Consider the following 14,472-nt stretch of genomic DNA (forward strand, 5'->3'; position numbering starts at 1 on the left):
AGAACCAAAAATACCAGAAGCAAGAAACAAAGAAGTGGATAAAATTGCAAGTGGAGTCTTCCGAGGTGGGTACGGCAGTGCAGGAGGACGTCGTGTTGCAGCGGTTGGTCCCACTGGCTGCGGGGGCACCTGCGCCTTCAGCTCCTGTCTGCCCCTTTGCCAGTCCCACTCTTCCAGCAAACAAGTGTCCTTAGAAATGTGTTTAAAAGCCAACTCCTCCTCCCTGCTTCCCGTGCTGCTGGACACACTGCCTTTCCCACTCTGATGTTTCCTTTGCTGCCTGAACACGCAAAAAAAAGCTGCAACTCTTGTTTCCAGACTCCGGTCTCCTTTCCAGTTGCTGTAGCTAAAAAATCTCTTTTCTAATCCCTTCTCATAACCCGTCTCTTTTCAATTCCCCTTCCTCTGCAATCTGCCTACCCAGACTGCCTCTGGCACTTTCTTTACACAGAGTCCTCAAGGCATTTGCAGGTCTGAAGAGCCATTCTCAGCAGGGTTTCTAGACAACCGCTGCTGCTTTGTTCTTCTGGCTGAGAGGACATCAGTTCCACTTCAAAAATGTTTACAGCTCCTTGTTTATTTTTGTGGAACTCGGGGCTATTTCTGACACAGAACATCTAACAGCTATGAATGGGCACAGTCCAGTGAGGAATCAAAGCCCTTTCATGAAATCATCTCAAGAATAAATAACAACATTCCCATTCTGACATTATCGATACCTGACTGCATTAAAATACATCAAGAACCACCCAACCCTTTAACTCCTGTTCCTATAAAACAAAGCTGCAGAACATAAGGCTCTTCTCAAAGCTAACCAGAAAAAACCCCACAATTATACTACCATTGAATGCCAGGGCACTTAAACTCTGCTTAAACAAGGCCAAGATTGCAGCTCACCAGCAGACACAGCTCTGTTGGCTAAATGAAATGGGAGGCAGCCTTTGGTGGAGAAGCTCATGAAGTTCATGCAATGGTGCACGTCCTTGCAAAGCTCAGAGCACAGATCTGGATGGGCTTAGCAAGCAATTCCCCCGGCACTGGCTGCACTGCAGGTTAGTGTTGGCACCACACACGACCCTTTACATGGCCATTAGCTCATAGGGCTTCAGACTGGCAGGATTCTTCCTCTGTTTGGTACTTTTAATGCAAGAAAAATGCTGCTAAAACCCTCTCCAGTGTTACTCTCTCACGAGTTATCTTGCTGCTTAACCATTCAGGTGGAAAACAGTGACACACTTAGGGAAATAAGCAGCCAAAATACATTGTGGTCAACATCACTTGACCAAACAGGTCCAAAAACATTCAAGTCCTTCAGCGTGGACTTCCCCCACATCTCCATTTACTAGTTCCTGTCTCCATGAGCACAGATTACAGAGTCTTCTTTTGGCTCATATGGAGGTGTCCCTCTTTGTAATCTTGAAGATACCCAGCACAGTGGTTTGCCCTGTCACTTTGCTGTTTGGCTTATTTCCCATATGTAGAAATATTTCCCTCCTTCAGTAATTTCATAAACCATCTAAAATAAAAGCTTTTCCACTTGAAAAAAAGAGAGAATTGGGAGAGTTCTGACTTTGGGAAAGAGAGCTGGAGTTTTTGTTGTCCCACTTAACAGACATTTCCATTTCCACATAGAGAGAGATGATGCTTGATGTTTCAAAGGGATGCAATGACATCGCTGGCGTGCTATAGCCTTCTGGCACGGAGCTTAGAGACTGATGTTAATGCTGGAGAAAGGCTGGGTGAAGAAGCAGAGAATGAGAAATGGATGTGTTTTCAGCAGGAGTAAGCGTTGGAGGCACCGCGCAGAGGCTGGAGCGTTTGTGTCTTCCCCATCGGGTGGGATCCAGGCGATGGGAACGTCGTGCCATCTTAATACAGAACAGCATTTCATTAATGGCTGCAAACTCGTTCAAAACAGAGAATTTGCAGTATCACTGGTGAGTTCCCAACCCATCAGTCACCACTCTTACAGAGACACCATCGTATCAGCACTGGAATTGGGGCAGGCAGGAAGAGATGGGGCAGGGCAGTGGAATGGGGGCAACCACGGGTCCACGCTAACGTGTCTCTGGGTCCTTCGTGGCACCTAGCCTGGACACGACAGGATCCGCCTTGCTCCACCATTTGCTTGGCAGATGTATTTTCTGCTCCATTAATAGCCCCCTCCCTGCTCAAAGGCTCTCAGCAGACTAAGAATCAAGCTGGCAGATTTTATGTTGAACCAAGTGCTTTCAAACTGTATTAAAGCTCTTAGTTATTAATAGAAAAGTTGTAACGTGCCAGTAGGAAACCGAACAGCAGTTTAGGAGGGACGTGTTGGTAAATCAGGAGCTGGCATCTTAGTCCCATCTTTTCCATCACACCACTGCCTCCAACACATGAGGTAATTCTGCAAGTCTGGATGCGTTAGTCACCAACAAATGGCACTCACAATTAAGGAGAACTCGACAGCCCTCAGCAATCTCTCATTTTTCTCTGGCATTCAATCCACTGCCACCTTACGTCCCCCAGAAAAGAAAACTCTCCCATCTGCCACCCCAGCGACCGTATGGGATTCTTGGAAAATGATGGCAGTTAAAGGCCCTGTGGGATCCCAGCCCCTAGATCAGCTGGGGGGGTGTTTGGTAGGATCAAGTATTTGAGGTAAACACATCCTGCGTGCAGGGCAGCCCTGCTCGCTGCCTCGCACCGCTCGCCAGCCACCCGCACCTCAAACGCGCCGCACGCAGCTGGGGGAAGGCGGAGCTGCAGGAAAGCTGATGGGTACGTAACAGGCTGTCCTTGCTGCCAGCACCATCCCCTGAGCCCCCCAAAAAAGTACCGTCCTGCCAACAGCCAAGGAGGTCAGGCACCGCGGGACGGGCAGCAGCAACCCACCCCACCAGCTGCTACTCTCAGCTCTCTGAAGGAAGAAAAGTTTCTTTTACTTCTTAAGTAATTTCTGGAAATGGTCAGAAAAGCTACTCCACACCATAAAAAATTCATTCCTGGCTAAGTCATCTTCCTCACATAACGTGATAGAAAGGATTTGAGTCTGGAAATGGCCAACAAAAAACAAAGGCCGCTTATTTAAGCCCTCATCAGCACCACAAGCTAAAACTCATTTTTGTATTGTGCAAATATTCTTCCCGCAGTGTAAAGAACTAACACCTGCCCACATAAGTCATACACGTTGGGAAAAACAATGAGGATTATTCTGGCCTGTAAAAGTGGTTTGAGAATAATGGGTGAGTAAAATCACTGCATAATAATTTTCTGCATTTACTAGATCTGCCTGATTTCCTTTTGTATATTTGTTGTTGGGTGGCTTTGTTTTGCAAGTATTCTGCAAACATCAGTCACAGAGAGCTGATCAGAACATTTCACTCCAAAACTCAAGGACTACAATATAGAAATGATCCAATTTGATCATATTTATCAAAATAAGTTCCATTTTTGTTCTGTTCTTTTTTCATCTTTTTTTTCCACTTGAAAAACCCAGACTTTGTAATAACATTTTTGCCTCATCAGCTCTTGTCAGCAAAACCCTCCTCCTCCAGTTGCACATCCCCTCCCAGCGCAGCCCAGCTGGGAGGTGGGAGCACGACAACCCTCCCAGTTTACTGGCCCAGCCTCAATTCCTCTGCAACATTTCATGAGGTCTCCCAAGCCTCCCTGCGGGCTGCACCCACGGCTGTGCCCCGAGCCCCCGAGGCGTTCGGGGAGGACCCCGGGAGGTCCCTACCCAACCTCCCGCTCACGCAGGGGTGGCTGGGAGGGTACAGCGGGTCAACGCACCAGGGCTTGGAGACCTCCAAGAATGGAGACTGCAGGCACTGCACCACGTTAGCATCACACCATGACGTGTGGAAGAGCCTGGCTCTTGTGAGAGACCCGAAAAACACTTTTTATCATGTCAAACACTACTAAAGCCTCAGAAAGACTTAAATTAACTTTAAGTCCCATCTTGGGCTGCCATACTTAAAAGCTACAGATATATTGGACAGAGATGATTAGTTGGTGTCATTATTTGAAGAAGCAGCAACTGGGGGGCAAACCAGCATGGGCTGGAGGAGCCCCAACTCCCCTGCAGTCCCCAAGGCACAGCTCAGGCTCAGCCTTGGCTTTGTCCTACAGAGACCTGCGATGCGGGCAGATGGACAGGTGTCCTGGCTCTGCTTACGGAGGGGATCAATGCTCCTCAGAGCCCCCCCGCAGGGTCTCGAGGAGCGAGGTTTGGGTGTTTGAAGCAGGCAGCTCTGTTCCCATGCCTGCGGCTCCTTGCCCTCTCCCCCCGCTCCCACCCCTCAGCCCAGATCCTGGAGGGATTTTCCTCCCCTCCGCAGGGGACGCGGCTGCCTGCGTTCGTGTTTTTCCAAGCACCGGTGCAGCCAACAACAAAAGATGAAATCCTGCTCCTTCCTCTGTGATTTCCTTTCCCACTGTCCGGCAAACCCAGCCGGGACGAGCCTGCGGACGGGCTCAGAGCCGGGCTGCCACCGCGGCTGGTGCCGGCAGCTGCGGGGCTGCGCCGGGCGAAGCGGGGAGCGATGCCAGCGTGCGGGGGCAGGCGGATAATTGGCGGCGGTTCTTACGCGACTGATAATTTCCCAGCTTAGCACAGCCCTGTCAACAGTGTCTGCACAGCGGCTTGGGCACAGCCAACGCGGAGAGCGGGCGAGGGCAAATTAATCGTCGGGCAGGATCCCTTACGGCGGCAGAAAGGACCAGGGCGATTGGGTTACCTCCATCTTAGGTTAAAGTGGTGGCGTTACAGCTCCAGCTAATTTGTGAAGTTAATTAGGCACAAGGATCTTCTTTCAGAGGGAGACAGGATGTCTTTGTGAGCCAGCGGCCCCGTTTTCCTCCTGCCCCTTCGGGGGAAATTGTCAGCTTTTTGCTGGGAAATCGGATCAGGCGGGAGGAGGGGGTGGCCCTGGGACAGCCACCCCGGCGGTGGTCCCCATCTGAACCCCGCTCACGCGCCTTCCCAGCCCTGGCAGCTGGAGCTGCTGGGAGACCGGGGAGCTTTGGTACGTTTTCAGCATTTTCAGTGCCTGTGTGGTAGGGCTGGAAACCAGCACTGCCTTCAGAAAACACTCCCACATTCGTCAAAAGACTTTTACAAGGGAGAGCCTAGGCTACGTCCTTGATTTTGAATTAAATCTGCCTGCACAAAGAGGAACCAAAGAATGCGTTCGGCCGTTTCTTTAAAATATTTTGACTGTGGTGACATTTATAGGTGGCAGAAAGACCTAATTTACTATCATTTCACTTTCAGCAGCCTCAATAAAAATTTTGGCAGTGCTCACGCTTGAGAGATTCTGCCCAAAAGAAACTCAGATGCAGACTGAGCAGAGCCCGAAGCAGAGTCGGGACGCGGGGGCTGAGCGATGCACGGCATCCACGGAGCAAAACACACGCCGGGACCCGCAGCTCGGACAAAAGCAAAGGGGAGAAGGGGGGTGGCAGGCGGGGAAGGGCAAAGTGAAGAAGAAAGGGCTGGCCAGCAAGAAGATGAGCCCGAGATCTGCACAGCAGCTCCTGACAAAACACAGCCTGTTCTGCTGGAGCATCTTTGATTCCTCCATCCACTTCCCCACAATGGCCTTAATGTATTTTCAAATACTGCTTCATGTGTTTCTTTGAAGAAAACGCTGCTATGCGGCTATCTCCACGCTAATTACACGAATTAAGCAAGCAATGAAAGTGCAATGTCTGTATTTTCTTCCCTGGGCTTTCAGGAAAGCTGTCTTTCAAGTGTCTGTGCCGCTGGAGTTTGAGGCGCTTTGTAAGATCTAATTTAATTCAGTTCGCAAGAAGCACCCTTAGACGTTCCCAGAGCAAATCCCACACACAGAACGCTGCTGTTCAAAGGCAGAAACTTCTGAGGAGCCCCCGGAGAGGCAGCCCTGGGAAGAGCTGTGGGACAGCCCCCGCAGAGCCCAGCCGCCTGCGAGCACCCACGCAGGCCACAGCGTCACCCACGGCCACGCCACAGCACCCACATCACTCATCCCTGCTGAGAAAAGGGAGATGGGTGCCCGCTCCCGCCAGCGAAAGGGCTCTTCGCCTGACAAATTACCTTTGTTTTAAGGGATGAGCCTGTAGAAAATATTTTGATGTATGACTTCTAGCTCACATGGGGTTAGCCACAGAACTGGAGACTTGTTTTATGAGAATATTTGGCTTACTTTTCACGTTCAATTTGTGGAAAGTTTCTAGACCAAGAGCCAACTAAAAAGTGAAAGAGCTAAAGCTCTGAAAACTTGTTATGCCAAACTCGGGGGGATATGAAAAGCCCACACAGCAGAAAAACAGATAAACCATCCATCTTCAACCCCTTCTTCTGCGAGCCCAAAGCAGAGCAGGGCTGCCGGGGAGCTGGCATCCCTTCAGCGCTGGACTTTTCCTCTTGGCCAAACAACCTGAAATATCTCGCCTCAAATGGAAGTTTGTAATTTCCCTCTGCCCTCCTAAAACAAGATCCCTGCTCTTGCGGCCTACAAGCATCGCTCTTTTTTCATGTATCTTAAAATACCTCATGGAAGCATATAGATGCTTCAAAAATAAATCCAGGATTATTTAAACACAACATAGGAAAGAATTATGAAATATATACATGTACATGTGTGTGTGTGTGTATATATATATATATATGCAAGCTTTAAAATATATTGCCATCAGCAACTGAGCCTCAAGTATATTTATCTGCGGGGCCTACTGAGTACGCTGCTCATGTTTTTCATGAAAGGGGTTTAAAGATGTTTGCCAGACCCTTGAATCACTAAAGTTTATGGAGCTTTCGAGCTGCAGGCACAATCTGTGACTCCCAAGTTAAAACTGCTTTGAAAAAACCAAACATACAGACACCCTTAAAACAGTCTGCACCAAAAAAAATAAGTCAGTCATGAGATACTTTGAATATTATGTCATCTGGAATAAGCCAAGCAACAGACTGGGAATTTTAGGATCTTTTCTCAAACAAGAAAACTAGGAGATAGGCGGTTTCTGTTCTAAACTGGAAATAATCTCTAACCCTCTTAAGCACAAAGCCAACCCCATGTCTAAAATACAAAATGCAACGCACCCCCGGAGACGTCGGCCTAAAGGCCCTGCCCGGCCCGCAGAGAAACGCCCCGGGGCCCTCGGCAGATACCGGCGGAGGAACCTTGCTTTGCGCAGGAGCATCTGCCTGGGGGCTGCAGGAACCTGCCATTTCCCCTCTGCCCGGTCCCACCCTGCCCTGGCGTCCCCGGCCTTGCCCCGGTGTCCCCGGCCTTGCCCCGGCGTCCCCGGCCTTGCCCCGGCGTCCCCGGCCTTGCCCCGGCGTCCCCGGCCTTGCCCCGGCGTCCCCGGCCTTGCCCTCATAACCTTTTAATATTTTCTGTGACATATTAACAGGAAACAATGACATCTGGGGTAACTTCACCCCAACCTGCGTCACACACCCCAGGCTGACGTTCTGCTGCCAAGGGCAGTTTCATGGCCGAGAACAGAGAAAATTACGTGCAGGTCTGTAATTAGGGGTGTCCCGGGGCTCCTCCCCACTTCCGCAGGCAGTGGAGCAGCACCTCACAACCCTGTTAGGAGACGGAAAAGATGCAAACCCAGAGCTGCCGCATGAGGAGGTGTTGAGGGAAGGAAAGATGAAATAATCATGGATCATGACACTGCTTGGAAGGCAACAACTTCCCTGGGGACCTGGGGTTGGGGACCTGGGGTTAGGGACCGCCTGGGGCAACTCTCACACCAGCTCTGGGACATCCCACCCCGCTGGGACCACAAACGCCGAGTGTCAAACCCCCAGTCCCAGCACAGAGCCGCAGTTGGGAACGGGTCTGCTCATCTGAAAAAGAAATCTAGATAAGGCTTTTCCGGAGGAGCAATGACTACAAGATTTTACCTAATCCCTAAAAAATCCCAGTCGCTGTTTGGCAGCCAGGGCCACCCCTCGAGGCTGGCCTTCGCGGTCAAACCCCAGTTTAGGCAAAAGCCCAGCACGGTCACAATGTGGTGGGAGGAAGGAGAAACAGCTTCGTTTTGCCCAAAGCCTCACAATTAATCAAGCTCCTATTGCCTCGCGCTCCCACTCTACCTACCCCAAACGCACCAGGCAGTTTCTACACCATGAAGGAGCCCGGCCACCCTGCGCCTACCCCAAAATTTTCTTTGCAATTTCACATGAACAGAGAGAACCAGAAAACTAAGCTAAAGTAAAAAGAAACGTCTTTACTACAGCAAGCACCGCTCGGATGGCACTAAGAGCTCACTGCAATGCGGGAACCTCCCGAGCAGGCTGCTGTCCCCTGGGACACCCTCCTGGGCACCAGCTCTCCCACCCAGGGAGAAGAGGACCCCTCTGAGCACAAACTACCCCATTTTTATAGCAACATGTGTCAATACAAAAACCCAGTGCATTTTCCCGGACTTTTTCCAAATTAAAAGTGGGGCTGAATATTGCAGGGCTGGGGGCAGAGTGGGTAAGAATCCAGGTTTCTCAAGGACAGAAGTACTTGATTTATGAGAAAATTTCTTAAACAGAAGTCCCAGAGATGCCATTTCAGAGACGTTCCCAAAGTGGCTGACAGAAAGGCAGGATGAGGGTGGGACCCGCTCCTGCGCCTCCTGCACCTCTAATTGCCTTTATTCTCCATGAATATAAACAACACGAGCAAATAAAACAGAGCCACGAAAGCCTCTGCAAAACAAGGGAGAGGAACCAAAGAGGTCGGGCAGGTTGGGGCTCATTTCTGGCACACCACAACCCCTCCGGAGGGAGTACAAGGGGCAGACGTGTAGCAGGAGGACGAGGGGCAGACGCGGAGCAGGAGGACGAGGGGCAGACGCGGAGCAGCCGAGGCTGCCCGCTCCCTCCTGCCTGCTCTGCCCAGCTCACCCCGGGGGCAGCCGGACCCTCCGCCCGCCCCGAGCCCCAGCCCCTTACCAGCTGCATCCAGGGTTCACCAGCTCCCCAGCGATGTGCAGGGCAGATGCTCTGACTGATGGTCTCTGTTTGGTCTTACGTTAATCTGGAGATAATTTTTTATCCTTTTAAATACATTGCTGGGTTCCTGCCTCCTGAACCTCATTCATCCTTCTGAAACGGGTAATATATATGGAAAACACAGCTTGAAACCATGAAGCGCATCGGTTCTGCACCTCACCTCATTTGATAACAGGGAAGGGATTAGTTCAGAAATACTCTGACCTGTAAGCCTGAGCCCCAAGGAACACTGGCGCACGGAGAGAAACAGAAGCTCAAAAATCCCTGGCACTTCAGCGGCTCTTCCACGCTCTGGCACCGCAATGCCAGAATTACTTGTACAATCCCAGCAGAAGACAGGAATGGGTAGTGGAAGAGGGAGAAAAAGGAGGAAGAGGCGCTTGACGTGGATGTTACCGAGGATGGATTTTGGGACTGCCCAAAGCTGGGCAGTTTGCTCCTTCTGACACGGGCAGAAGCACCCAGCTGACAAGGATGGCAAATCTTTTTTGCCAAACCAGCAAGATGTTATCTGGTGTGTGCAACAGTCATTAACCATCTTCATTTTCATTTTAAAGGTGTGGAAAACGCAGCAGTGAGTAACCAGCACCTCGCGCAACCGGCTGGTTCCACTTCACCCAACGGCTCATCCAACACCGCGGTGGGAATCAGTAACTTCAGCTGCAGCCTGACATTTTCCCAGCTTGAAACAGAACACTGCTGAGCAGCTGCCATCCCAGCCCCGCTGCCGAAGCCGGTGTGATACAGACCGGGTTTACTTTTAGGATGCAAATCCCAGGGCTGGGCAGAGGGCAGGGACAGGACTGCTGGTGCTGCCCCTCGGACTAACTGCCTTGGCCTCTCCGACTCCATTCACCCAACGAGACATTCAACACAAAAAATCACAACTATCTGTAAAAAAACCCAAATGAAACTCAAACGTGGCTGAGCATTTCTAGAACTTGAGCTAACGGGGCAGAAAGGACGGGGTTTTGTGACAGCGGCTGACAGACGTGCTCCTTGGACCACGTGCACACACCACCTCTGTGCCGTGCCTTCCCCGAGCTCTGCTCCGAGGAGAACGTGGCACCATCTCACAGCTTCTCCGTGCCCAGCAAAATGAAAGCTGAATATGGCTGTACAGGGTTCTTGGGCTTTCAGAGCCTGCAAGCAGCTCCCCAGACACGCTCTCTGTGTGCCTTCAGGGGGGTCCTTCTACAAAGAAAAGAAGTTTATTCCAGCTGCCAACTTCACACGGCATCCAGAAACCAAGGAACGCTCCCCTGAATTCCTGACCAACAGCACCAGCTTCTGCTGCCCTTCGCCCCCGGCTGCTCTGCCTGCTGACGGCGCCTCAAACGAGGGTTTGTACTTACCGTAATTTGACTAAAGAAGCAGGGTACAGTAAAGTTCACATCCCTCCTACTACTGACGACTCCACAAAAGATTTTTTAAAAAAAAAAAGCAAAGCAAACCGAAACAATTTATTTTTGCCGCAGAGGGTACGGGAGCAGAGCTGCTGAATAAGGCTGTGTCACGTTTACGTAGTTATTTTTCAGAGTGGAAAAAGTGACTTAAATTCCGCAAGGAACCGGCGGCATTTGAAGGTCTAGTTCCTTCTCCTCGCGTGCTTTTGCTTACGTGTGTCACAGCTGATAATTGCCGAAGCTGTTTGCATATTTATGCCAAGAAATACAACCCTCTCCTGTTTGACACACTGATGATGCAACACTGGTTTGTCTGCTGCTAGACCCCCAGCCCCGGGGATGGAGGCTCCTCTGCAAACACATGAATACTTGAAATTTCTCTCATTTTCGGGCAGGGAAGGAGAAATGTTGCTCAAGTTTTAACTGGGATGCCTAATGAAGATTTATTCTGGTCCTGTAGATGAGAAGCACATGGGAATAACGTCTCTTCCTTAGATTAACTGGGTTATTTTTTAATGACCTCTAGACCTCAGATCTGCTCCTCATTTCTTTCCATGCCCGTGGAGGGCAAGAAATAGCCATACTTGGTCAATGAGAAAATGAAGTAAAATGCAAATAGACATGTGATGACTAAATCCAAGTTTCCCAAAGCTAGTATTTCCCTAAAGGCCGAGTCCTGGGGTGAAGGAGGTGTGGCAAACAGCACATGCCAGGGCTGGGCGGCCGAGCGGGGGGCTCGCCGTGCCCCGCAGCCCCTGCCTCAGGCACCCCGAGCCTGCGGGCGAGGACGGGCGCTGCCGTCGGTCCCTGCCGTGGGCAGCATCCCCCGGCCAGGCCCTGGGGAAAACCCCGACTTGGGAGACCCCCGCCACGGCGCCGGGGTCACAGATGGGCCGGAAAGGTGTGGGGAGTGGGGACGCCGTCGGACACAGGCAGCGTCGTCGGGTTGGCTGTATCTCCTTGAGAAATCGGGCAAAAATGCCTGATAGCATTACACACCCCACACCAGAGGCTTCCCAGGTACGCGCTGCAGAGCCACCACAGCAAGGGGCTTTTTTAGAAGGATTTCAAAAACCCCAATTTTAAATCTTCTGTTTTTCATGATCACACAACTTAGTTTGAAAACTTCACCCGAAGCATGTATCTGTGCTAGAGACACAGCACTTTCTGGTTCTTGTTTTGCCACGTTTTCTAAGGAAGATGTTTTCTGCAAGGGCAGGATAAAGACACTCAACGCTTACTTAGAACCCAATCCCCCTCCCTGGGACTCTGGTGGCCGCGGGCAGCCAGCCCCGGTCCCTCCGTGCCCGCAGTGACAGCTCCTGGCACGGGCCAGCGCTCCTGCTGACTCACCGAGTACAACTCCTGCCCGGAGCAGTTTTTCCATAAAAATAAAACCAGCCCTAATAAATTAATGCATCCCCATAGTAAAACCCCAGCTGGTGGCTTGGAAGGAAGAGCCCTCGCCCTGCAGCAGAGCAGTTTCCCTCGGGGTTGGTGAAGGAGGGCCGTGCTCGAGGGAAGGCACTGAGAAGGACAGCGATCCCCGCGGGAGGAGGACGGGGCAGCGGCACCGTGGCGGGGAGCCCCGGCCCCAACACCCACGGCAGGGATCCGGGACCCCGCTCAGCTCCCTGCGGAGCAGACCTGGGGGACACACGAGCGTTCAGGAGGGAGCCGAGGGGCTGTTGTAAACAAAAGCTCAAACAAACACCTCTAATCTCACGGACAGTGCTCACAGGTTTTAGCATCGCACGTTTAAAGGCAACCTTTGCACGCGCCGGTGCTCACCGCAGCAAAAGGAAAACAAGAAACCCCCCCGACGCGCAGCCTTGGATGTTTGTACTCCAACAAGCCTCCCACCGAGATCCACAGGAGTTATTTTCACAAGAACATCATTTTTCAGCTCAGCGAGCAGCAAGAACACCAAAACGATCCAACTCCTTTCCCTGCGGTTTCCCAAAGCACTGTTGCAGGGGGTGGGCAGCTGTGCCACAGCCCCCGCACCCCACGCGTGGGGACACGAGGTGGGGACCCCCCACCTGGGCTCTGCTGAGGCTCAAGGGCTGGATCCAGCTGCAGCCCGCGGGGAGGAGGCAACCAGTGATGGTCTGAGGAAGGTTGGATGGTCCTGGGCACGGCGCTGGCCCTGCTGGAGAGCAGCTCCGAGGTGGGCACCACTTTGGGGCAACAGCTTTTCCTGAGCACAGACCAGAGTTTGGTACCTTGTCACCAGCAGAAAAACTGTGTTTTCCCCTTCACAGCTCTGCCCGCGTCACAGTACGTGTGAGACATGACACCAAGCCACGATGGGCAACCCGCTGATGCCACGAGACAACAAGAGCGAAGCTTTCCAAGCGGCACTAACGCCGAGGGGCTCACGGTGTGCCCGCTCTGCCCGTGCCCTCCCGGGGTGGGCACGAGCTCAGGACAGCTTCAGGCCTGGCGGGACGGCAAGGCTGGACGGGACGTGGGGGTCATCGTGCCCACACGGGCCAACACCTGAAGGCACCAAACCCCAGAATAAAGCAGGAAAAGGCCCTAATTAATGAAGGTGTTTCTCCTGCATGGAAACATCCACCAGCTCGTTTTTTTCAGCAGAAAACAAGGACTGGGTCGAATTCTGCTCTGGAGCAGTTTGTAATTCACTAACCTTCGCTGTCGTCCCGTTAGGGAAGCAGAGGTCCCCTTCTCGAAGGGAAGGAAACACTGAACCCAGGATTCTTTTGTACTTGTTCTCTTAAGGAGTTTCTTGTTCACAAAGAAATCCCTTTTTCCTTTCAAGGAGGGACGCGGGACGCCCTGGCCTCCGCACACCTGGAATTTTACAGCTCCTCAGCTGCACGGTTTGGATTTTGGCGAGCGCCGGCTCCCAGCTCAGCCAGCTGATCAGCTCGTGGGCAGGACGCCGGGAAAGCCCTGAAACAAACAGGACGGCCCTGGCCCGAGGCTGGAAAACTACAGAAAATGGTGAAGAATGCGAGAAAAAACGCAAACTCCTGAAGCTTTGCTCATGCTTCTGGGTAGCGGGCACAGAGGGGACAAAGATGACACCTATACATACTGTTTAAAAGGAATAAAATGAAGCCAGACGCTTCATTTCTCATTTAAAGATTGGATTAAAGATATTTCATTTAAATATTTGGGGTTACAGAGAAGAAAACACTTGCCTTGTACCGTTTTTCACCTTAAGATCCCAATTTTCAACCTTTAGCTCAACACAGACTGAAAACTTGTGTATTCCTGTGTGTGTAAAAGTGATCACGTAATCACTGGATTTGAGGAAAAGCACCAAAATGCCACAAGCACTGTCAGAGCCGTAAGAGCTGCCCGCACTACCCTGCTAATCACTATTTCACTTCGCAAAACCATCAAGGCCCCTTAACTGGTGACAAGCACATGGTTTCACTGCCTGTCTGCTCGCTTAATCCCTCGGTAACAGCAAGATGCCTCTGTTCCCCAAAGCCCCACATAACTAACTGATCTATTCTGCTGAACTTCCTTATGATTTCCTTAAAAAAAAAGAAATTATTAGGAAGAGACAACTCTTGGAAACTGAAAAACTGCGAATCTGGCAAACAATTCCTGTAAGGTCACAGCAAGACTCAGGCTCACAAACCTTGCTGTATTATAAGTCACATCATTTTTTTTCCCCTCAAAGGATAAATAAACTAAAAACATCCTGTTGGGGGAATGGTATGTGACTGACTTCCAGAGCTTCAACGGACAGCACAGGCATGAGACATCGGCGCATCTTTACTCAGTACATAACATACCCAACACGTAACCGTAACTCAGAGGTGTCCGACCTTCTGGGTGCCACCACAACCCTCCGTGCAGGCGACGTCTGGTGAGGCAGGGAGCCCCCCGTGCCCCGCTGCCGGAGCCACGCCAGGCCGGGCCGGTTCGGGGCTGGTGCAGCGCGCGGTTAGTGGCAGCGATGGTGGGAGGGAGGCAGAGCGATGGATGAAAGCCAGAGCCTGTCCTCTGCGCACACGCACGCTCACGTGGGCAGCAGTGCCCGCTGTGCACTTACCTTGCTGTGTACTCACCTCTTGTGCACTCACCCGTGCAAACCGC

At 51.6% G+C, this 14,472-nt stretch overlaps 1 protein-coding gene across 5 annotated transcripts in view; it reads right to left on the bottom strand.

The window, feature by feature from the left end:
- The window catches only part of ARHGAP26 (Rho GTPase activating protein 26), a 113,613-nt gene that overhangs the window by 10,068 nt on the left and 89,073 nt on the right, over positions 1-14,472 (bottom strand). The window lies entirely within an intron of this gene.

Source organism: Nyctibius grandis, chromosome 10 (genome assembly GCF_013368605.1).
Source record: "Nyctibius grandis isolate bNycGra1 chromosome 10, bNycGra1.pri, whole genome shotgun sequence".
NCBI lineage: Eukaryota > Metazoa > Chordata > Aves > Nyctibiiformes > Nyctibiidae > Nyctibius > Nyctibius grandis.